The sequence below is a fragment of the Grammomys surdaster genome, unplaced genomic scaffold, assembly GCF_004785775.1.
Source record: "Grammomys surdaster isolate TR1022 unplaced genomic scaffold, NIH_TR_1.0 65, whole genome shotgun sequence".
In the NCBI taxonomy this organism is placed as follows: domain Eukaryota; kingdom Metazoa; phylum Chordata; class Mammalia; order Rodentia; family Muridae; genus Grammomys; species Grammomys surdaster.
In genome coordinates, this window is record NW_021604567.1 from 10,987,055 (window position 1) to 10,990,156 (window position 3,102).

Consider the following 3,102-nt stretch of genomic DNA (forward strand, 5'->3'; position numbering starts at 1 on the left):
ATTTAAAAACAGACCCATGTAAATTACCTTTTCAAAATGAAACATCTTGGAATGTATTTCTCATCCCACCTTTAAAAAAAAAAGACTTTCACTGAATATGGCAGCAATTTATTTGTTTCAGGCTTTTTCTTTCTCAAGAACTAAAATGATAGGAGATTTTAGTACTTCCTTCAAAAATGAAATTGCTTGCTAAATTGCTTTCTAGGCACTAAGTCAAAAGTCCTTTAGATATAAATTATGTGAAAACTATGAGCCTTCCTGAAGATCAAATGACAGCTGTAAGTAATTTCTTGAAAGAAGCCTTATGATTAAATCAATGCATTCTAAATAATTTGTTTGTAATATTTGACCAAACAGCATAATAATCTGCAAACACATGCTTGAGTGATAAATAGTTCACTTGTTGAAACATATTAAGACTCATAGATTATATATAGACTCATAGTAAATACTATCATATTTATTAATGGTTGAATTTTTATCTATTGTAACACTGAATGTCTATTTTATAAAATATATTGATTACATAATGTTTACATATTTCTGCAAGCCTGTATAGCTTTTAATGCATTTATAAGATTTGTATAATTCAATGTATGAATGTAGGAGTTTTTTGGAAATGAAAGACTCTTTAAAAGAGAGCTCTCAATAGTTAAATTTTGGTCCCAAAAAATTGAAATGCGGGTTAGTCATTGAGGAACTTAAAGTCTATAATATTCTCGGTGACACATTTAATTTTCCATGTAGTTACTTTCAGAACCAAAAAGAGAAACTAAAAAAAAAAAAAAAAAAAAAAAAAAAAAAAAAAAAAAAAAAAAAAAGCCTGGCAATCAAAGTAGAAACCTGAGGGCGAAAACTGAAGAATAAATAGAGAATTGTTGCAATAGTTTCTATTCTGTCGAAAAATTCACTTGTTTAATATCAGCAATTCTACTTCACATCTTTAAAAATAAAACACTGGTTTAATTTCTTTCATTTTTATTTAATTTGCTTCGGTGGGTATTGAGCAGCATTATTCATCAATTAGACCCTATGTTCAGTCCAACTCTGGTTATCATTCTTTTCACACAGGCTGGAGTTAAGACTTCCTCCCAAGATGCCACCTTAGGCAAAGAGAAACAGCATGGAGAAACCCTCCGTGTGGTACTGTGGACACAGTATGCAAGAGGCACACTTTTATTTTATTTTTTTACTGTCAATTTCCTTTCCCCACTAATACACTAACAATACTACAAAATTTTGTCAGTTACAGAAAAGTTGATTAGTCATTTGTCTTCAAATTTTGATGATCAGAAGCTACAGTAATTGTACATCATGGTAAATACATAAGATTTTTTTCTAATACAGTTAGTTGTGAATTTTACATTTTAAGTTCTAAAAGGTAAGATGAGAAAAATAAGGGCTGAGAACAGTTCATGCAAAGAGAAATAGACAAAAGAAAAAAAATCCTAGGAAAAGGGAGGCATGGCAGCTTGGAACAGACCATAGTAGACCAGACGGTTCCATGAGAGGAGGGGGTTTATTCAGGAGATAGTGCAAAGGTGGGGGGAAAGAAATGGGAGAAGATGGTGGATAAAGAGGAGAGAGAGAGAGGAGAGAATTGGAGGCTGGCCATGACCACAGGAGAGAGGGAGAAGGGAAGGGGCGAGGGGGGAGGGGACATTGAGAAGCTAGAGGTAAGAGAGCAAGAGAACACTAGAGAGAGGAGGAGGCAAGCAGCCCCTTTTACAGTGGGCAGGCCTACCTGGCTGTTGCTAGGTAACTGTGGGGAGGAGCATACCTGGGTATTGCCAGATAACTGTGGAGGTGGAGTTTAGACAGAATACTAACAGCTAGCATCTTTAATCTTGGCACTCAGGAGGCAAGGGCAGGAGAATTACTTTGAATGTGAAACCAGCTTACACTGTATAATGAGACCATGTCTCGAATAAAACAAAAATAAAGAACAAGAACATCCTAGGGAGAGAGGCATAATAATAGCTCAAAAGTTACATAACTACAAAACCTGAAAATTAAAAGAAATTTTAGTTCGTAACACACAAAAGCTAGGAAATTCAAGTTTTTCTGGCTACAAATAAAGTTTTATTGTAACATGGCTACATGTCCACAATTGCTTTCTCATTCACATGGCACACTTGAGGAGATGCCAAGGAGACTGAGGTGGTGCTTGCATTGCATGCTCTTCTCATTTTGCCTAGCTGTTTGGCACACTATAAACTGTAATGCCCAAGTTGCAACCCCCAGCATTCTGCATGGCTCACAAATCATCAGACCACATTTTACTTTCAGCTCTGGTATCGATAATATCAAAATATAAAAATCATTAAACTGTAAGTACCATGTGTTTAAGGTATGAAAAAAGAAAGATTATCTTGTTATAAAATGCACACTTCTATACCCTTACAGTGAAAGAACTGTGAGGGATCAACGTGCGATGCAGAACGAGGCCACTGGCCTAGTACCACCATGGTGTGCTCAATAGCAGAGCAAATATGGAGTTAAGTAATGCGACAGGTTCACAGTGTTTGGAGTACCATCGAGGAGAGGTAGTGGCTGTATGGGCTCAACATCCTTCTGATGTCCTGGGAGACCCGCTTCTGCATCCTGCTTCATTATTTCATAGAAGTGGTTCAGTAAATGGAGGGTTATTGGAAGCAAGAGGTATCTAAAGCAGCAAAGATATGATGTCCGAAAGTACCAGCATTTGTCAAGGACTTAAGTGAACCATCCTAACCCAGGGAATGGCTTTCTGCATCCTGTTCTTGCACTATCAATTACCTGGGCGGGCGTATCAAAGCCCACGAATGCTTTTGGTCACAAGGACAATGTCTAATTATTTTAAAGGGATGAATTGGAATGAGCTTCCTTTGAGTCTTATGGTAAGATTGTTAAGGATTTCCCCTCTCAAATTTAATCCATATTCAAATCAACTGGATAGTTTAAATTACAAATTCTTGTTCAGTATATCTGGGACTTAGCTCGAGTTCCATATCATTTGACAAATGCAATTTCAAATAATGTCAGTACTCCTTGAACCTCATATACTGCATACACACGAAGAATAGTTGGAATGATAGCAGATTATGAGCAAAATCAGAAAAG

The 3,102-nt window shown here is 36.3% G+C and overlaps 1 non-coding gene across 1 annotated transcript; it reads right to left on the bottom strand.

Annotated features, from left to right (window-relative positions):
• Nucleotides 1–2,685: 2,685 nt before the first annotated feature.
• Nucleotides 2,686–2,822, bottom strand: LOC114625291. Its single transcript, XR_003712051.1, has one exon. It is a non-coding gene; the product is annotated as a small nucleolar RNA SNORA71 (small nucleolar RNA).
• Nucleotides 2,823–3,102: the final 280 nt, after the last annotated feature.